This window comes from Ranitomeya imitator, chromosome 4 (assembly GCF_032444005.1).
Source record: "Ranitomeya imitator isolate aRanImi1 chromosome 4, aRanImi1.pri, whole genome shotgun sequence".
Taxonomy (NCBI): domain Eukaryota; kingdom Metazoa; phylum Chordata; class Amphibia; order Anura; family Dendrobatidae; genus Ranitomeya; species Ranitomeya imitator.
The window spans coordinates 209515466-209537369 of NC_091285.1; the positions used below are offsets into that span (position 1 = coordinate 209515466).

At 47.3% G+C, this 21904-nt stretch overlaps 1 protein-coding gene across 1 annotated transcript in view; it reads right to left on the minus strand.

The window, feature by feature from the left end:
* Window positions 1-21904, minus strand: part of PLXNC1 (plexin C1) — a 374777-nt gene that overhangs the window by 341422 nt on the left and 11451 nt on the right. The window lies entirely within an intron of this gene.

A 21904-nucleotide genomic window follows, 5' to 3' on the forward strand; every position in this document is an offset into this window, starting at 1 on the left:
TGGGTGCAGCACGTGACAGGATGGGGACGCAGGATGGAGCAGCACATGACAGGATGGGGATGCAGGATGGGTGCAGCACATGACAGGATGGGGGCGCAGGATCGGTGCAGCACATGACAGGATGAGGACGCAGGATGGGTGCAGCACATGACAGGATGGGGACGCAGGATGGGTGCAGCACATGACAGGATGGGGATGCAGGATGGGTGCAGCACATGACAGGATGGGGACGCAGGATGGAGCAGCACATGACAGGATGGGGACGCAGGATGGGTGCAGCACATGACAGGATGGGGACGCAGGATGGAGCAGCACATACCAGGATGGAGACCATATACAAATATAAATGCTCGCCACCCGGGCATAGAACGAGTTCAATAGCTAGTACTATTATATCTCAGGTCAGTAAAAGATGAATTGGTGTTCATTAAGGGGTTCACATTTGTTTATTCATTTTAATCTCATGTCAAGGCTGTTCTATATAAAAGGTTGTGAGTTCTTTTTATCTTATGCTTTGCAAAAAAGAAAAAAAAAAAGAGCATGAACCGCACATCCCAAAATCATACATTGATCTAAAGCCGTGATGACGTCACCGCTCTGCTTTCCGGCCGCTGTGCTCACACAGACAGTACAGGAGGAGAGCAGAGCACAGCGCTGGAGGACAGACAGCGGTAGGTAAGTATGTAGTGTTTGTTTTTTTACTTTTAGGATGGTAACCAGGGTAAACATTGGGTTACTAAGCGCGGCCCTGCGCTTAGTTACCCGATGTTTACCCTGGTTACCAGTGAAGACATCGCTGGATCGGTGTCACACACGCCGATCCAGCGATGTCAGCAGGGAGTCCAGCGACGAAATAAAGTTCTGGACTTTCTTCAGCGACCAACGATCTCCCAGCAGGGGCCTGATCGTTGGTCGCTGTCACACATAACGATTTTATTAACGATATCGTTGCTACGTCACAAAAAGCAACGATATCGTTAACAATATCGTTATGTGTGAAGGTACCTTAAATTCAGTTGATCTGCTAGCAAAGATAAAGTAGATTAACTCATTCAATTAACTCCTTAGTTGTAAATAGTGATAAGCGAGTGTACTTCTTGCTCGGGTTTTCCCGAGCACGCTTGGGTGGTCTCCGAGTATTTGTAACTGCTCAGAGATCTAGTTTTTGTTGACTCAGCTGCATGATTTTCGGCTGCTAACTAGCCTGAGTACATGTGGGGGTTGCCTGGTTGCTAGGGAATCCCCACATGTATTCAAGATGTCTATCAGCTGTAAGTCATGCAGCTGAGGCAACGAAAACTAAATCTCTGACCACTTACAAATACTTGGAGAGCACCCGAGCGTGCTCGGTAAAACCTGAGCAACAAGTATACTCGCTCATCACTAGTTGTAAACAGTAAATAGACACTGCTGTATTTAAGTCTTATGACTAGGGTTGAGCAAAACGGATCGGACAAATTCAAAAATCGCCGACTTTCGGCAAAGTCGGGTTTCATGAAACCCGACCCGATCCTAGTGTGGGATCGGCCATGAGGTTGCCGATCTGCGTGCAAAAGTCGCGTTTCATATGATGCTTTCAGCTCCATTTTTCAGCCAATGAAGGAGGACGCAGAGTGTCGGCAGCGTAATAACATAGGTCTCGGTCCCCACAATCTTAGAGAAGGGCATGATAGTGATTGGATTGCTTTCTGCAGCATCACAGGGGCTATAAAGGGGCATGCACGCCGACATCTTACTTCTGCTGATCTTAGCATGGGGAGAGGTTGCTGCAGCTTCATCAGAAGAAGGGATATAGTTAGGGAGGGAAGATTAACCCCCAAACTGCTTGTGCTGTAGTGATTTCCACTGTCCAACACCATCATTTTTTTGCAGGGACAGTGAAGGCTATATTTTTGTGCATCAGCTCTGTAGCTTATTAGGCTGCCTTATAAGGCTCCCTGATAGCTGCATTGCTGTTTGCACGCTGCTGTGCAAACCAACTGCTTTTTAAAAAGCAAAAATCCTGTTGCTCCTTTCTGCACAGTTATCTTGTTTATTTGTCCACACTTTTGTGTGCAGCAGCCTTTTTTATTGCTGCCATACTTTTCCTGAGATCATTGTAGGGAGATTGAAATTGTACTACAGTCCTTGTATTTTTTCATATATCTTCCAGCCACTTTCTGCCACTTAGATTGCGTTGTTATATACACTGGGCCTGAGTTTTGGTTCAGTCTCCCAAAAAAAAGGGAGATTCAAATTCTCACAAAGTGGATATACTTCAGTCCTGTTAGTTTGTCGTATATCAGCCAGCCACTTTCTGCCACTTACATTGTGCTGTTTTATGCACAGGGCCTGAGTTTTGGTTCAGTCTCCCCCCAAAAAAAGTGAGATTCAAATTCTCACAAAGTGGATATACTTCAGTCCTGTTAGTTTGTCGTATATTAGCCAGCCACTTTCTGCCACTTACATTGTGTTGTTTTATGCACAGGGCCTGAGTTTTGGTTCAGTCTCCCCCAAAAAAGGGAGATTTAAATTCTCAACAAGTTTATATACACTTTCAACCTTGTTTTACAGTACCATATAAAGGTTGTTATTTTGGTAAAATTTTCCAAAAAATGAGGAAGTCTGGTGGAAGAGCCCGTGGGTGGTTGCCAGCTGGTACTGATGGTGGTGGTGGTGCATCTGGTGGTAGTGGCAAAAGCACAATAGCACCTAAGGTTGGAGGTGTTGAGCCAGCGTCATAGTCTGGCTACACAAGGCCTCGAAAACTCCCTTATCTGGGAGAAGGAAAACAGCTTTTAAAGCCGGAGCAGCAGGAAAAAGTTTTGTCTTTCCTTGCTGACTCAGCCTCAAGCTTTTTCGCCTCCTCTTCAGAAAGTTCCAAACATAAAAGCAGCGAGTCATCAGTGGATGCACCCGGTCAGGAACAAGACGTTTCCTTGTGTCCTTCACCCAAACCAAAAGTGAAGGATGCGTCATGTGACACTACAGGTTTCTCCATGGAGCTCTTTACACATACCGTGCCTGGGTTAGAAAGGGAAATTGTTAACTTCCCATTACAAGATGAATCGGACATGGAGTGCACTGATGCACAGCCACAACTAGATTATTATGCTGATCCATTAACTCAGATCACTACATTGCCCTCGCAGTGTACTGAGCCAGAATCTGACCTTGATGAGACTATGGTGCCCCGTCCCGAACGCTATAGCACCTTAAACGGTGACACAGAGGGAGGTGCACATGAAATTGAAGAGGAGGTGATAGATGACCCAGTTGTTGACCCAGATTGGCAGCCATTGGGGGAAGAGGGTGCTGCTGCCAGTAGCTCAGAAGCGGAGGAGGATGATCCGCAGCAGCCATCTACATCGCAACAGCTGTCATCTGGCAGGCCCGTATCAGGCCAAAAACATTTTTCAAAAACAAAAACAGTTTGAGGACAGCGTGGCCATCTGGTGAAAGTAGCACAGCATGCAATGCCTGAAAAGGTATTCCATAGTAGGAAGAGTGCAGTGTGGCAATTTTTTAACCAAAATCCGAATGATCAGTCAAAAGTTATCTGTAAGAAATGCTCAAAGACCTTTACCAGAGGGAATAATCTTCAAAATTTAAATACAACGTGCCTGCTTAGACATTTAACCAGCATGCACTTGCAAGCCTGGACTAACTACCAAACGTCCCATACCGTTGGTGCACATGCTCAGAATGAAGGTAGTCAGCAACTCTACATTGCTTCCCTCACTGTAAGCCCACAGGTTAGGACACCACCAGCAGCAATTGTGGAGGTATCGTCGCAAGGCCAAAGCAGTCAGGGAATCACAAGGTTATTGGTAGGAAACACTGTATGTAGGCCAACATCAAGAATACCATCACCAACCCTCTCTCAATCCGCCATGTCCACCACCACCACCGCTCATTCCACCATATGCAGCTCTCCAGTCCAGCTCATCCTCTCATCCGCGTACACAGGATTTGAACACCCACATTGGTATACTAATCTCGTAATAGCGAAGCTTTCAAAGCCCTGATGGCCTACGCAGTACCACGCTATGACCTACCCAGTCGGCACTTCTTTGCGAGAAAAGCTATCCCAGCCCTCCACCAGCATGTCAAAGACCGCATTGTCCATGCACTGAGGCAATCAGTCAGTAGAAAGGTGCACCTCACAACAGATGCATGGACCAATCGGCATGGCCAGAGACGTTATGTGTCCATCATGGCGCAGTGGGTTAATGTGGTGGATGCAGGGTCCACAGGGGACAGCCATAATGAGACAGTTCTGCCTAGCCTAGTCTAGGAAACAGTTGACTGTAGGCATTCGCCACCTCTCCTCCTTCTCCTCCTCCAGAAGCGAAAGCTCGTCCACTGAGTGCAGTCGCACGACCACTCCATCCGCAGCTGCCAGTGTTGCACACGAGGTGTCCCATTATCGAACAGCTAGTGCTAAGCGTCAGCAGGTTGTGTTACAAATGAAGTGTTTGGGCGACAACAGACACACCGCGGAAGTACTGGCCGAGTACTTGCAGCAACAAACTCAGTCATGGCTGGGCAGTGCACATCTTGAGGCAGGCAAGGTAGTCAGTGATAACAGAAGGAATTTTATGGCTGCCATAGCCCTTTCAGAACTTAAACACATACCTTGCCTGGCTCACACCTTGAACCTGGTGGTGCAGTGCTTCCTCAAAAATTATCCGGAGTTACCAGCCCTGCTCCTGAAGGTGCGAAGACTTTGCTCGCACATCCGCCGGTCGCCCATACACTCCAGCCGTATGCTGAACTGAACCATCAGCGATCGCTGAATCTTCCCCAGCACCGCCTAATAATCAACGTTGCAACAAGGTGGAACTCCACACTGCACATGGTTCAGAGGCTGTGCGAACAGAGGCATGCTGTATTTAATTTGTGGGAGGATACACATACACGGGCAAGCACTTGGATGGCAGACATGGAGTTGTCTGGTGTGCAGTGGTCGAAGCTCCAAGACCTCTGTCAAGTTCTTCAGTGTTTTGAGGAATGCACACGGCTGGTAAGTGCAGACGACACCATCATAAGCATGAGAATCCCACTAATGCGTCTGCTGATGCAAAGTTTGATGCACATTAAGGAGCTGGCATCTGCAGCCGAGGAGGAGGGAAGCCTTGATGACAGTCAGCCATTGTCTGCTCAAGGAACTCTCCTGGACGAGGTGGCAGACGAAGAGGAGGAGGAGGATGATAGAGAGGATGAATATTTATGGGAGGAGGATGCTTCTCAGGGGGCAAAAGAAACTAGTGGCGTTGCAAGGTCAGGTACAGGGTTTTTGCGTATCCTAAAAAGGGATCCCCGCATTATCAAAATGATGACCGATGATGATTACTGGTTGGCCTGCCTCCTGGATCCATGATACAAAGGAAAATTACAAAATATCATGCCACATGAGAACCTTGAGCAAATATTGGCTACCAAACAAGCAACTCTTGTAGACCGTTTGGTTCAGGCATTCCCAGCACACAGCGGCGGTGATGGTTCTCACACGAGCTGTAAGGGGCAACATGGCAGAGGTGTTAGAGATGCACAAATCCAAAGTGGCGTTGGACAGAGGGGTTTTATGACCAGGTTGTGGAGTGATTTCGCAATGACCGCTGACACGACAGGTACTGCTGCATCGATTCAAAGTGAAAGGAGACAGTATTTGTCCAGTATGGTTACGAACTACTGGATCGCCCTCATGTAAGGGCAATGGGGTACTCGGATCAGGGCCCTCCTGTAGTCAGTGGGAATGTCACGGTGGCTGGACCCGGCCCGTGGCCCTTTGAGGGGCGTCCAATAAAGAACAAAAGTTTATACTGTAGTATAGTGTTCGTGACGCCACCTGTGGTATTCGGTCAGGGTGACCGACGCTGCTTAGGGGTCCACTGGGGTGATGTTATGGCAGCTAGATGGTATACCTTCCCACAGGTGAAGTATGTCCCCAGGGCTTCCCAGAGTGTAGATGGTGGATGGTGCAAGGCGCAGGGAATAACGAGGACACAAGGTTGCAGTCTCTTTACCTTTACTGAAGGCTTCAGCATCCACAGCCCAGGGTAGGGACCACAGGGTAGGCAGAGTCCGGCCGGTCTGAAGGCAAATCCAGAGTCCCCTTATCCAGGAGGAATTCAGTAGCCTTCCCCTAGCACACAGTAACACAGTAGGTCCCTACTTGCATAAGCTTCAATAAGGTCCTCACTGTTATTACTCCTCTCTGTCCCCCAGATGGTGTAGATAGGACAAACCCGTATGACTGATGGCCTGAGGCTTTTTATAGGGAACCTAGAGACGCCCCGGCCCCCACAAGTTGCCACCGTGTCTTCTTAGGTATTAAGGTCAGGCAGCTAATGTGGAATTAACTGTCCTGCCAGTCTCTGAAGTAACGGCATAGAGCTCTTTACTCCCTCGGTGTTCTGGCTACCGGTTCTGCGCTTCAGATGAAGGCAGCCTGCTTCTAGCTGGTCTCCCACTGATGTTTCACCCCTGTTGCTATGACTCATTTTCTCACTCACTACAGCACAATTCTCTTTGTGTCCTTTTCTGGGATGCTGCCGCATGGGATGCAGGCGCAGCTCTGTGTACCCTCGTCCGCCTCAGACCGCAGTCTGGATCTGACTGGAGATCACCCCAACAAGCTCGGCCTGGAGACCTTTCCTCGTCGGTCCCCAGGCAGGAACTCCCTAACTTTCCCTCTAACTACCAGTTTTACCCTACTGTGAGGAGTGGCCTAATAGATAGAACCTTTGCTCCCCCTGGTGGCTGGAGTGTGAAGTGTGTTGTGTGTGGTTGTGATACCTGGACAGAAGATCTCCTTCATTGCCTTCAGACGTAACATCACTCCCCCTGGTAGAAGAATAACATTACTGCAACGAACCAGGACTCTGGGGTGCTGCACTACTTTTCCTTCCTTATCGATGGTCTCCTTCACAGGTCATTCCCTTTGATTACTGGGCATCTAAAATAGACACCCGGCCTGAATTGGCAGAATATGCATTACAGTAGCTCGCTTGCCCTGCTGCTAGTGTGCTATCAGAAAGAGTCTTCGGTGCTGCTGGTTCAATACTGACCAAAAAAGGACACATCTGGCTTCCCAGAATGTTGATGATCTAACCTTCATTAAAATGAACCAATCATGGATTTCAAATTATTTTGCCCCACCTTCCCCTGCTGACACGTAGCTTGCCTGAAAAATGTCTTGCATTTAACCTCCTCTTACTGACTTCTCCAATTCCTCCATCTGCAGCTGCTGAATGTACACCATAGGCAATTTTTATACCTCCCTAAATGGGCTGACTCCCCCCACAGGGCCGTCATCACCACCTGGCGCAAGCACCCGTGCGAGTGCCATTTCCCTGGACAGGTGAGTGGGCCCACTCTTGGGCGACACCACTGGCACAGGGTCCCTCATAGTACAATGAAGTGTCTCTGACAGTGGTGGTGCACAACTAACGTCAGACACACCGTCGTAATATGAGGGAGCCTGTGCCAGTACTGTCGCCCACGAGAGAGTGTTCCGCCCCAGCTCGAACAGTGCTCTACCACTTGCAATACTTACCTCTCCCTGCTTCACCACTGTGTTGTCTGTGCTGTTAAATCCTTCAATGGCAGTGCCAATACAAATTTGTTGAAATCATAGATGATAGTTAAAATATACAGGGGCCCTGGCCTCCATTTAGACCAGTTAATACTTTGCGCCTACTACCACTGTCTGCTACTCAGCAGAGGAGCCCACCCCTGTACCTAGCTATGCCACTTGTTTATTTATGAACAATTTTTTGGCAGACATTTAGCCCACTTTATTATTTGGCCCTACTAACTTAGTCTGCCACTCATTACAATTTTCCGACACTGAGCAAAGCAATGTCGCCTGTCTATTTCTGAACAATTTTTTGGCAGACATTTAGCCCACTTAATTATTTGGACCTACTAACTGTGTCTGCCACTCATTACTAGAGTTGAGCGACCTTGACCTTTTTAGAGTCGAGCCGGGTTTCGCGAAACCCGACTATCTCAAAAGTCGGGTCGAGTGAAATCGGCCGATTATGACGTAAAGTCGGGATCGACCGAAACACGAAACCCAATGCAAGTCAATGGGGCAGCATAGTCGGCAGTGAGTGGGGGCCAGGAAAACACCTAGAGTGCCCATTTTAATGTCAAAACCATCCATTCTTCTTAATGAAGCTTGTCAAGCGTAATTTACCTTATAATAATTGGAAGGCATTTGAAATTGGGGGTCATTTGGCTAAAGTTGTGGTGGGTAGGGCTGGTTCAAGTAATTAGTGGGCCCAGGAAATCTGGACCACGTCACGGCAGTGGAGCAGGGAGAGGTAAGTATTTCAACTTTGCAAGTGCTGTGAACCTGAGCAAGCAGGGGGGGCCCACTCGTTGGCATTGGCACTGGCACAGGGCCCCTCAAAGTACAGCGGTGTGTTTGCACGGCGGGGGCGCCTCCCACCGGCAGCAACACTTTTGCGTACTATGAGAGGCCCTGTGCCAGTGACGTCGCCAACTAGTATTCCTCCCCCCACCTGATGAAGGAACCTGCACTTTCATCTGCACCTTCCTCTTTGTCCCCGTGTAAGGTGGTATGGTATGCGGGAAGAGCAACCTGACTTTCAGCAGGGTCACAATGTTGTTGTGTAGCGTGCACGGGGAATGTTGCGTTATGGGTCAATGTACCAGCAGACTCATCTATCACTGGCTGGGCAATGGGCACGATGAAGTGGAAACACAGATATAGGCCCAAAGAATAAAGTGGGCTAAATGCAGTTCAAAATTGGTAACACAGGAATAACCAGGGGGCATTGCAGTGGAGGACAACTGGAATGAGAGGCTGACACAGAGAGTAGGCCCAAATCAGTAAGTAGTCGAAATGCAGTTCAAAATTGGCAACCGTAGTAAACAGGCGGCACAGCTTTGTTCAGTGGAGGAGAACAGCAAGGAGTGGCAGACACCGATAGTAGGCCCCAACCCAACTAGTAGGCCAAATGCAGTCTAACATTAACAACTACTTAACGAGCGCCTGAAAACGGAATTTCAGGACAGGAAACCAGGAGAACAGCAAGGAGTGGCAGACACCGATAGTAGGCCCCAAACCAACTAGTACGCCAAATGCAGTTGTTCCGTTTAACCACAATTTAATGAGAGCCTGAAGATAGAAGTTCAGGAAAGGCAACCTGGAGAACACCTTGGAGTGGAACACACCATCTCTCTACACCCCATACCCAATTTGTAGGCCTAATGCAGTGTAGTTTCCAAGAACTACTAAACGAGAGCCGGAAGATCGAAGCTCAGGAAAGGCAACCTGGAGAACACCTTGGAGTGGAACACACCATCTCTCTACACCCCATACCCAATTTGTAGGCCTAATGCAGTGTAGTTTCCAAGAACTACTAAACGAGAGCCGGAAGATCGAAGCTCAGGAAAGGCAACCTGGAGAACAAAAAAAAAAAGGGAAGAAGCCAGCACTGCTTATGGTCAGAACGCAATAACTGAAGTGCAATTGCACATAAATTCTAACTGTATTTCAAATATGAGACATTTAGCAAACAATTGATCAATTCTTTGAGCTACCCCGCCACTTCACGGCAATCTCATAATGGGGCAGTCCTAATCTTCGTATTTTATTTACGTTGTGCCATTATGGCTTCCTGAATGTATAAAAAAAAAAAAAAAGGACCACATTAAATGCGAACTGTACCTGGAGCATTTTCAGAATCACTCCCTTGGTGCCAGGAAAGGCAAGCGCAGGTAAAGGCCGATCAGGTCCAGTGCGGACATTTCAGATCTGGCTTCCACACTGCCAAACCCGCACCAAAGATGAAGGGTGAGACAGGCTGAGACACAGGTGCACAATTAACTTGAGCCTGAGGCGGGGCAGGGCTGCTGTGTGTGTGCACAGCAGCCTATCAATCACAGTGAACACAGAAAGAATGGCGCACATAACCCAGCGTGCGCGGCAACAGTGGTGGTCAGCCACATACCAATGCAAAGCAAAAAAAAAAAGGGAAGAAGCCTGCACTGCTTATGGTCAGAACACAATAACTGAAGTGCAATTGCACATAAATTCTAACTGTATTTCAAATATGAGACATTTAGCAAACAATTGATCAATTCTTTGAGCTACCCCGCCACTTCACGGCAATCTCATAATTGGGCAGTCCTAATCTTCATATTTTATTTACGTTGTGCCATTATGGCTTCCTGAATGTATAAAAAAAAAAAAAAGGACCACATTAAATGCGAACTGTACCTGGAGCATTTTCAGAATCACTCCCTTGGTGCCAGGAAAGGCAAGCGCAGGTAAAGGCCGATCAGGTCCAGTGCGGACATTTCAGATCTGGCTTCCACACTGCCAAACCCGCACCAGGTGCACAATTAACTTGAGCCTGAGGCGGGGCAGGGCTGCTGTGTGTGTGCACAGCAGCCTATCAATCACAGTGAACACAGAAAGAATGGCGCACATAACCCAGCGTGCGCGGCAACAGTGGTGGTCAGCCACATACCAATGCAAAGCAAAAAAAAAAAGGGAAGAAGCCAGCACTGCTTATGGTCAGAACGCAATAACTGAAGTGCAATTGCACATAAATTCTAACTGTATTTCAAATATGAGACATTTAGCAAACAATTGATCAATTCTTTGAGCTACCCCGCCACTTCACGGCAATCTCATAATGGGGCAGTCCTAATCTTCGTATTTTATTTACGTTGTGCCATTATGGCTTCCTGAATGTATAAAAAGAAAAAAAGGACCACATTAAATGCGAACTGTACCTGGAGCATTTTCAGAATCACTCCCTTGGTGCCAGGAAAGGCAAGCGCAGGTAAAGGCCGATCAGGTCCAGTGCGGACATTTCAGATCTGGCTTCCACACTGCCAAACCCGCACCAGGTGCACAATTAACTTGAGCCTGAGGCGGGGCAGGGCTGCTGTGTGTGTGCACAGCAGCCTATCAATCACAGTGAACACAGAAAGAATGGCGCACATAACCCAGCGGGCGAAGATTAGGACTGCCCCATTATGAGATTGCCGTGAAGTGGCGGGGTAGCTCAAAGAATTGATCAATTGTTTGCTAAATGTCTCATATTTGAAATACAGTTAGAATTTATGTGCAATTGCACTTCAGTTATTGCGTTCTGACCATAAGCAGTGCTGGCTTCTTCCCTTTTTTTTTTTGCTTTGCATTGGTATGTGGCTGACCACCACTGTTGCCGCGCACGCTGGGTTATGTGCGCCATTCTTTCTGTGTTCACTGTGATTGATAGGCTGCTGTGCACACACACAGCAGCCCTGCCCCACCTCAGGCTCAAGTTAATTGTGCACCTGTGTCTCAGCCTGTCTCACCCTTCATCTTTGGTGCGGGTTTGGCAGTGTGGAAGCCAGATCTGAAATGTCCGCACTGGACCTGATCGGCCTTTACCTGCGCTTGCCTTTCCTGGCACCAAGGGAGTGATTCTGAAAATGCTCCAGGTACAGTTCGCATTTAATGTGGTCCTTTTTTTTTTTTTTTATACATTCAGGAAGCCATAATGGCACAACGTAAATAAAATACGAAGATTAGGACTGCCCCATTATGAGATTGCCGTGAAGTGGCGGGGTAGCTCAAAGAATTGATCAATTGTTTGCTAAATGTCTCATATTTGAAATACAGTTAGAATTTATGTGCAATTGCACTTCAGTTATTGCGTTCTGACCATAAGCAGTGCTGGCTTCTTCCCTTTTTTTTAAAACCTGGAGAACACCTTGGAGTGGAACACACCATCTCTCTACACCCCATACCCAATTTGTAGGCCTAATGCAGCGTAGTTTCCAACAACTACTAAACGAGAGCATGAAGATCGAAGCTCAGGAAAGGCAACCTGGGGAACACCTTGGAGTGTAACACACCATCTCTCTCCACCCGATACCCATTTTTTAGGCCTAATGCAGTGTAGTTTTCTACAACTACTAAACGAGAGTCGGAAGACCGAAGCAATGGCAAGGAAACCTGGGGAACACCTTGGAGTGTAACACACCATCTCTCTACACCCCATACCCAATTTGCAGGCCTAATGCAGCGTAGTTTCCAACAACTACTAAACGAGAGCCGGAAGATCGAAGCTCAGGAAAGGCAACCTGGGGAACACCTTGGAGTGTAACACACCATCTCTCTCCACCCGATACCCATTTTTTAGGCCTAATGCAGTGTAGTTTTCTACAACTACTAAACGAGAGTCGGAAGACCGAAGCAATGGCAAGGAAACCTGGGGAACACCTTGGAGTGTAACACACCATCTCTCTACACCCCATACCCAATTTGCAGGCCTAATGCAGCGTAGTTTCCAAGAACTACTAAACGAGAGCCGGAAGATCGAAGCTCAGGAAAGGCAACCTGGAGAACACCTTGGAGTGGAACACACCATCTCTCTACACCCCACACCCAATTTGTAGGCCTAATGCAGCGTAGTTTCCAACAACTACTAAACGAGAGCCGGAAGATCGAAGCTCAGGAAAGGCAACCTGGAGAACACCTTGGAGTGGAACACACCATCTCTCTACACCCCATACCCAATTTGTAGGCCTAATGCAGTGTAGTTTCCAAGAACTACTAAACGAGAGCCGGAAGATCGAAGCTCAGGAAAGGCAACCTGGAGAACACCTTGGAGTGGAACACACCATCTCTCTACACCCCATACCCAATTTGTAGGCCTAATGCAGTGTAGTTTCCAAGAACTACTAAACGAGAGCCGGAAGATCGAAGCTCAGGAAAGGCAACCTGGAGAACAAAAAAAAAAAGGGAAGAAGCCAGCACTGCTTATGGTCAGAACGCAATAACTGAAGTGCAATTGCACATAAATTCTAACTGTATTTCAAATATGAGACATTTAGCAAACAATTGATCAATTCTTTGAGCTACCCCGCCACTTCACGGCAATCTCATAATGGGGCAGTCCTAATCTTCGTATTTTATTTACGTTGTGCCATTATGGCTTCCTGAATGTATAAAAAAAAAAAAAAAGGACCACATTAAATGCGAACTGTACCTGGAGCATTTTCAGAATCACTCCCTTGGTGCCAGGAAAGGCAAGCGCAGGTAAAGGCCGATCAGGTCCAGTGCGGACATTTCAGATCTGGCTTCCACACTGCCAAACCCGCACCAAAGATGAAGGGTGAGACAGGCTGAGACACAGGTGCACAATTAACTTGAGCCTGAGGCGGGGCAGGGCTGCTGTGTGTGTGCACAGCAGCCTATCAATCACAGTGAACACAGAAAGAATGGCGCACATAACCCAGCGTGCGCGGCAACAGTGGTGGTCAGCCACATACCAATGCAAAGCAAAAAAAAAAAGGGAAGAAGCCAGCACTGCTTATGGTCAGAACGAGAGTCGGAAGATCGAAGCTCAGGAAAGGCAACCTGGAGAACACCTTGGAGTGGAACACACCATCTCTCTACACCCCATACCCAATTTGTAGGCCTAATGCAGTGTAGTTTCCAAGAACTACTAAACGAGAGCCGGAAGATCGAAGCTCAGGAAAGGCAACCTGGAGAACACCTTGGAGTGGAACACACCATCTCTCTACACCCCATACCCAATTTGTAGGCCTAATGCAGTGTAGTTTCCAAGAACTACTAAACGAGAGCCGGAAGATCGAAGCTCAGGAAAGGCAACCTGGAGAACACCTTGGAGTGGAACACACCATCTCTCTACACCCCATACCCAATTTGTAGGCCTAATGCAGTGTAGTTTCCAAGAACTACTAAACGAGAGCCGGAAGATCGAAGCTCAGGAAAGGCAACCTGGGGAACACCTTGGAGTGGAACACACCATCTCTCTACACCTCATACCCAATTTGTAGGCCTAATGCAGTGTAGTTTCCAACAACTACTAAACATGAAGCATGAAGATCGAAGCTCAGGAAAGGCAACCTGGGGAACACCTTGGAGTGTAACAAACCCTCTCTCTACACCACGGAAGGGCTGATTCTTAGGAAGGAAGGCTGTCGGAAAGAAGCAGGGCGCGTCCGAGGGTGATTATATTCTTATTAGGTATATACTCACCCTCGGATGTGCCCTGCTTCTTTATTTGTAATGAATGTTTATTTGCAATGTGGTTTTGACTTACTCTATTTTTTTGGTAAATAATGATTTTGCATCTTCTTTGCAATAATATAAAGAAGACGCGACAGGACAACACTCGGTGGATGCCATATCTGTGTTTTAAATTGAAAAAAACTTTCAGTTAACTACTTGCAGGAGAAAGTTATTGTAGCTGGTGGCCATTTTTAGTACTGTACCAGATTTTTGTTGTATGTGTTTGTTTTTAATGTTAAAATGTCTGCATTTGATATCTCTCCAGTATTTTCTTTTTTATAAGCAAAATACTTATTTTTATATTTTCTGATGTTGGTTCCAGGGGTACACGGGCAGCAGTGGTGTGGTCAGTGGAGGCCTAGTGGAAGAAGTGACCGCAGACAGGCATCGAAGGCCTAAAATAATAACACATGGCTGTAGGCAATTTTAAATTGGTTCCAGGGGTACACGGGCAGCAGTGGTGTGGTCAGTGGAGGCCTAGTGGAAGGAGTGATCGCAGACAGGCATCGAAGGCCTAACGTAAAAAAATTGGGCTGGCTGTAGGCAATTTTAAATTGGTTCCAGGGGTACACGGGCAGCAGTGGTGTGGTCAGTGGAGGCCTAGTGGAAGGAGTGACCGCAGACAGGCATCGAAGGCCTAAAATAATAACACATGGCTGTAGGCAATTTTAAATTGGTTCCAGGGGTACACGGGCAGCAGTGGCCTGGTCAGTGTAGTAGTAGTGGAAAGAATGGACCGCAGACAGGCATCGAAGGCCTAGAATAAAAAAATTGGGCTGGCTGTAGGCAATTTTAAATTGGTTCCAGGGGTACACGGGCAGCAGTGGTGTGGTCAGTGGAGGCATATTGTAAGGAGTGACCGCAGACAGGCATCGAAGGCCTAAAATAATAACACATGGCTGTAGGCAATTTTAAATTGGTTCCAGGGGTACACGGGCAGCAGTGGCCTGGTCAGTGTAGTAGTAGTAGAAAGAATGGACCGCAGACAGGCATCGAAGGCCTAAAATAAAAAAATTGGGCTGGCTGTAGGCAATTTTAAATTGGTTCCAGGGGTACACAGGCAGCAGTGGTGTGGTCAGTGGAGGCATATTGTAAGGAGTGACCGCAGACAGGCATCGAAGGACTAAAATAATAACACATGGCTGTAGGCAATTTTAAATTGGTTCCAGGGGTACACGGGCAGCAGTGGCCTGGTCAGTGTAGTAGTAGTGGAAAGAATGGACCGCAGACAGGCATCGAAGGCCTAGAATAAAAAAATTGGGCTGGCTGTAGGCAATTTTAAATTGGTTCCAGGGGTACACGGGCAGCAGTGGTGTGGTCAGTGGAGGCCTAGTGGAAGGAGTGACCGCAGACAGGCATCGAAGGCCTAAAGTAAAAAAATTGGGCTGGCTGTAGGCAATTTTAAATTGGTTCCAGGGGTACACGGGCAGCAGTGGTGTGGTCAGTGGAGGCATATTGTAAGGAGTGACCGCAGACAGGCATCGAAGGCCTAAAATAATAACACATGGCTGTAGGCAATTTTAAATTGGTTCCAGGGGTACACGGGCAGCAGTGGCCTGGTCAGTGTAGTAGTAGTGGAAAGAATGGACCGCAGACAGGCATCGAAGGCCTAGAATAAAAAAATTGGGCTGGCTGTAGGCAATTTTAAATTGGTTCCAGGGGTACACGGGCAGCAGTGGTGTGGTCAGTGGAGGCCTAGTGGAAGGAGTGACCACAGACAGGCATCGAAGGCCTAACATAACAAAAATGTCAATACAATGGTATTGTCAGTGGCAGGCATTGAAGGATGTCAGCGCATAGACTAAACATTGGTGGAGCTGTGAGATAATTTTGCAAGTGGTAGAGCACTGTTTGAGCTGGGGGGGGGGAACTATCTTGTGGCCGGCGGTACAGGCCCAGGGCCCCTCATATTACAACGGTGTGTCTGACGTTGGGTGCGCACCACCACCGCCAGAGACACTTTATTGTACTAGGAGGGACCCAGTGGCAGTGCCGTCGACCAAAAGCGGGCACACCCACCTCTTCAGACAAACAGCACTCTCACGGGTGCTGTCGCCAAGTGTCGATACCACGGCCCCGTGTGGGGAGTTTGGCCATTTAGTGAGGTGTAAACATGTCGTATGCTGGACAATCAGGTGCAGAAAATTACGAGATTGGAAAAGGCATTCAGAATAGTCCACAGGCAAGACCTTTTCATAGGAAAGCTAGGTGTCGGCCGGGCAAGGTGGGGCAAAAGATTTCGAAATCCAGTTGTGGTTCATTTTAATGAAGGTTAGATCATCTACATTTTGGGTAGCCAGACGAGTCCTTTTTTCTGTTAGTATTGAACCTGCAGCACTGAATACTCTTTCTGATAGGACACTAGCTGCCGGGCAAGCAAGCTCCTGCAATGCATATTCTGCCAATTCTGGCCAGGTGTCTAATTTTGATGCCCAGTAATCAAATGGGAATGACGGTTGAGGGAGAACATCGATAAGGGATGAAAAATAGTTTGTAACCATACTGGACAAATGTTGTCTCCTGTCACTTTGAATTGATGCTGCAGTACCTGTCCTGTCTGCGGTCATAGCAAAATCACTCCACAACCTGGTCAGAAAACCCCTCTGGCCAACGCCACTTCTGATTTCTGCCCCTCTAACTCCTCTGGTCTGCTGGCCCCTGCAGCTCGTGTGAGAACGATCACGGGCGCTGTGTGCAGGGAATGCCAGAAGCAAACGGTCAACAAGAGTTGATTGTTTGGTTGCTAATATTAGTTCCAAGTTCTCATGTGGCATTATATTTTGCAATTTGCCTTTATAGCGAGGATCAAGGAGGCAGGCCAACCAGTAATCGTCATCGTTCATCATTTTAGTTATGCGTGTGTCCCTTTTGAGGATACGTAAGGCATAATCCGCCATGTGGGCCAAAGTTCCAGTTCTCAAATCTGCGGTTGTGCTTGGTTGAGGGGCAGTTTCAGGCAAATCCACGTCAATTGTGTCCCTCCAAAAACCAGAACCCGGCCTTGCCGCGCCACCAATTTCCAGTGGCCCCGGAAAAGCGTCCTCCTCCTCCTCTTCGCCCACTAACTCGTCCTGTACACTGCCCTGGCCAGACAATGGCTGACTGTCATCAAGGCTTTCCTCTTCCTCAGCTGCAGACGCCTGATCCTTTATGTGTGTCAAACTTTGCATCAGCAGACGCATTAGGGGGATGCTCATGCTTATTATGGCGTTGTCTGCACTAACCAGCCGTGTGCATTCCTCAAAACACTGAAGGACTTGACACATGTCTTGAATCTTCGACCACTGCACACCTGACAACTCCATGTCTGCCATCCTACTGCCTGCCCGTGTATGTGTATCCTCCCACAAAAACATAACAGCCCGCCTCTGTTCGCACAGTCTCTGAAGCATGTGCAGTGTTGAGTTCCACCTTGTTGCAACGTCTATGATTAGGCGATGCTGGGGAAGGTTCAAAGAACGCTGATAGGTCTGCATACGGCTGGAGTGTACGGGCGAACGGCGGATATGTGAGCAAAGTCCACGCACTTTGAGGAGCAGGTCGGATAACCCCGGATAACTTTTCAGGAAGCACTGCACCACCAGGTTTAAGGTGTGAGCCAGGCAAGGAATGTGTTTCAGTTGGGAAAGGGAGATGGCAGCCATGAAATTCCTTCCGTTATCACTCACTATCTTGCCTGCCTCAAGATCTACAGTGCCCAGCCACGACTGCGTTTCTTTCTGCAAGAACTCGGACAGAACTTCTGCGGTGTGTCTGTTGTCGCCCAAACACTTCATAGCCAATACAGCCTGCTGACGTTTGCCAGTAGCTGCCCCATAATGGGAGACCTGGTGTGCAACAGTGGCAGCTGCGGATGGAGTGGTTGTGCGACTGCGGTCTGTGGACGAGCTCTCGCTTCTGCAGGAGGACGAAGAGGAGGAGGAGGGGGTGCGAACGGCTACAGCCAATTGTTTCCTAGACCGTGGGCTAGGCAGAACTGTCCCAAACTTGCTGTCCCCTGTGGACCCTGCATCCACCACATTTACCCAGTGTGCCGTGATGGACACGTAACGTCCCTGGCCATGCCTACTGGTCCATGCATCTGTTGTCAGGTGCACCTTTGTGCTCACAGATTGCCTGAGTGCATGGACGATGCGCTCTTTAACATGCTGGTGGAGGGCTGGGATGGCTTTTCTGGAAAAAAAGTGTCGACTGGGTAGCTCGTAGCGTGGTACAGCGTAGTCCATCAGGGCTTTGAAAGCTTCGCTTTCAACTAACCGGTAGGGCATCATCTCTAACGAGATTAGTCTAGCTATGTGGGCGTTCAAACCCTGTGTACGCGGATGCGAGGCTAAGAACTTCCTTTTTCTAACCATAGTCTCATGTAGGGTGAGCTGGACTGGAGAGCTGGAGATCGTGGAACTAGCGGGGGTGCGGGGGTGGACATGGCAGACTGAGAGACGGTGGGAGATGGTATTGTTGCCGCCGGTGCCCTAGATGCAGTGTTTCCTACTACAAAACTGGTGATTTCCTGACCCTGACTGCTTTGGCCTGGCAAAGAAACCTGCACAGATACTGCAGGTGGTGCGGAAAATGGTGGCCCTACACTGCCAGAAGGGATGTTGCGTTGCTGACTAGCTTCATTGGCCGAGGGTGCTACAACCTTAAGGGACGTTTGGTAGTTAGTCCAGGCTTGCAAATGCATGGTGGTTAAATGTCTATGCATGCAACTTGTATTGAGACTTTTCAGATTCTGTCCTCTGCTTAAGGTAGTTGAACATTTTTGACTGATGACTTTGCGCTGATCAATTGGATGTTGTTTAAAAAAATGCCAGATTGCACTCTTTCTAGCATCGGATACCTTTTCAGGCATTGCAGACTGAGCTTTAACCGGATGGCCACGCTGTCCTCCAACAGGTTTTGGCTTTGCCACGCGTTTTGGGCAAGATACGGGCCCGGCAGATGGAACCTGTTGCGATGTTGATGCCTGCTGCGGCCCCTCCTTCTCCGCTTCAGAACTGCTGCCGCCTGCACCCTGTTCCCCCAATGGCTGCCAATCGGGGTCAAGAACTGGGTCATCTATTACCTCTTCTTGTAGCTCGTGTGCAACTTCGTCTGTGTCACCGTGTCGGTCGGTGGTATAGCGTTCGTGATGGGGCAACATAGTCTCATCAGGGTCTGATTCTTGATCATTACCCTGCGAGGGCAATGTTGTGGTCTGAGTCAAAGGACCAGCATAGTAGTCTGGCTGTGGCTGTGCATCAGTGCACTCCATGTCAGATTCAACTTGTAATGGGCATGGACTGTTAACTGCTTCACTTTCTAAGCCAGGGACGGTATGTGTAAAGAGCTCCATGGAATAACCCGTTGTGTCGCCTGCTGCATTCTTCTCTGTTGTTGTTTTTGCTGAAGAGGACAAGGAAGCGACTTGTCCCTGACCGTGAACATCCACTAACGACGCGCTGCTTTGACATTTACCAGTTTCACGAGAGGAGGCAAAAGAGCTAGAGGCTGATTCAGCAAGATAAGCCAAAACTTGCTCTTGCTGCTCCGGCTTTAAAATCGGTTTTCCTACTCCCAGAAAAGGGAGCGTTCGAGGCCTTGTGTAGCCAGACGACGAACCTGGCTCCACAGCTCCAGACTTAGGTGCAATATTTTTTTTCCCACGACCAGCTGATGCTCCACCACTACCACTACCCTCATTACCAGCTGACAATGAACGCCCCCGGCCACGACCTCTTCCACCAGACTTCCTCATTGTTTTAAAAACGTAAACAAACGAACGGTATTTGTTGCTGTCACACAAATTACACGGTGAGCTATAACTTCAGTATGATTTAGCTACCCCTTTACAGGTGAGTGAGACCACAACGAAAATCAGGCACAATGTTACACACTCTGTTGTTGGTGACAACAAATGAGAGAGATGCCACACACGCAGGACTGTCACTGAAGCACAAATGTAAATATTAATCTCCCACTGATTTTTTTTTTTTTTTTTTTTCAGGGAGACTTTAGGAAAAAAAAATAATAGAATAAAATGATTTTTTCAGGAAGAATTTAGAAACCAAATAAAATAAAATGCTTTTTTCAGGGAGAATTTAGAAAACAAATAAAACAAAAAAAGGCTTTCTATGGCCCACTGAGTGAGAGATGACGCACACAGGAGTCAGGAGTGGCACACAAGCCCAGAGGCCAATATTTATCTCCCACTGATTGATGTAGTGATTTTTTCAGGTAGATTTTGGAACCCAAATCAAGCTAAAAAAATAATAGGCTTTCTATGGCCCACAATTGGAGAGAGAGAGAGAGATGGCACACCCAGGAGTCAAGACTGGCACACAAGCAGAAAGGGCAATATTAATCTCCCACTGTTTTTTTTTTTTTTTTTTTTCAGGGAGACTTTAGGAAAAAAAAATAATAGAATAAAATGATTTTTTCAGGAAGAATTTAGAAACCAAATAAAATAAAATGATTTTTTCAGGGAGAATTTAGAAAACAAATAAAACAAAAAAAGGCTTGCTATGGCCCACTGAGTGAGAGATGACGCACACAGGAGTCAGGAGTGGCACACAAGCCCAGAGGCCAATATTTATCTCCCACTGATTGATGTAGTGATTTTTGCAGGTAGATTTTGGAACCCAAATCAAGCTAAAAAAATAAAAGGCTTTCTATGGCCCACAATTGGAGAGAGAGAGAGAGAGATGGCACACCCAGGAGTCAAGACTGGCACACAAGCAGAAAGGGCAATATTAATCTCCCACTGTTTTTTTTTTTTTTTTTTTTTTCAGGGAGACTTTAGGAAAAAAAATAATAGAATAAAATGATTTTTTTCAGGAAGAATTTAGAAACCAAATAAAATAAAATGATTTTTTCAGGGAGAATTTAGAAAACAAATAAAACAAAAAAAGGCTTGCTATGGCCCACTGAGTGAGAGATGACGCACACAGGAGTCAGGAGTGGCACACAAGCCCAGAGGCCAATATTTATCTCCCACTGATTGATGTAGTGATTTTTGCAGGTAGATTTTGGAACCCAAATCAAGCTAAAAAAATAATAGGCTTTCTATGGCCCACAATTGGAGAGAGAGAGAGAGAGAGAGATGGCACACCCAGGAGTCAAGACTGGCACACAAGCAGAAAGGGCAATATTAATCTCCCACTGATTGATTTATTGATTTTTTCAGGTAGAATTTATAACCCAAATAAAGCAAAAAAAAAAAAAAGGGCTTTCTATGGCCCACTGAGTGAGTGATGATGCACACAGGAGTCAGGAGTGGCACACAAGCCCTGAGGCCAATATTTTTCTCCCACTGATTGATGTAGTGATTTTTTCAGGTACATTTTAGAACCCAAATCAAGCAAAAAAATAAATAGGCTTTCTATGGCCCACTATTTGTGAGAGAGATGGCACGCTCAGGACTGGCACACAAGCCCAGAGGCCAATATTAATCTCCCACTTTTTTTTTTTTGTTCCAGGGAAAATTTATAAACCCAATAAAAAAAATAATAAATAGGCTTTCTATGGCCCACTATCTGAGAGAGAGAGATGGCACGCTTAGGACTGGCACACAAGCCCAAAGGCCAATATTAATCTCCCACTGATTGATTTATTGATTTTTTCAGGTAGAATTTAGAACCCAAATAAAGCAAAAAAAAAAAAAAAAAAGGGCTTTCTATGGCCCACTGAGTGAGAGATGACGCACACAGGAGTCAGGAGTGGCACACAAGCCCTGAGGCCAATATTTATCTCCCACTGATTGATGTAGTGATTTTTTCAGGTAGATTTTGGAACCCAAATCAAGCTAAAAAAATAATAGGCTTTCTATGGCCCACAATTGGAGAGAGAGAGAGAGATGGCACACCCAGG